This window comes from Sturnira hondurensis, unplaced genomic scaffold (assembly GCF_014824575.4).
Source record: "Sturnira hondurensis isolate 20B ecotype Veracruz unplaced genomic scaffold, ASM1482457v3 Scaffold0006849, whole genome shotgun sequence".
In the NCBI taxonomy this organism is placed as follows: Eukaryota; Metazoa; Chordata; class Mammalia; order Chiroptera; family Phyllostomidae; genus Sturnira; species Sturnira hondurensis.
This window is the reverse complement of record NW_028079480.1, coordinates 2,773,039-2,773,282: the sequence shown is the minus strand read 5'-3', so window position 1 is coordinate 2,773,282 and position 244 is coordinate 2,773,039.

Sequence of the window (244 nt, the reverse complement as noted above, 5' to 3'; positions counted from 1 at the left end):
GTGGTGGAGTCTTCTTTGTTCACTCAAAACAAAATACTTTTATTTATTTTATTTTTTAATTTTAAAAATTATTTTGTTGTTGTTTAACTACAATTGTCTACATTTATACCCCCCCTCTACTCCCCCCAACCCCAGCCAACCCCACCTCTGTGGAAAACAGTATGGAATTTCCTCAGAAAACTAAAAATGGAACTGCCTTTTGATCCTGCAATTCCACTGCTGGGGTTATATACTAAGAACTATG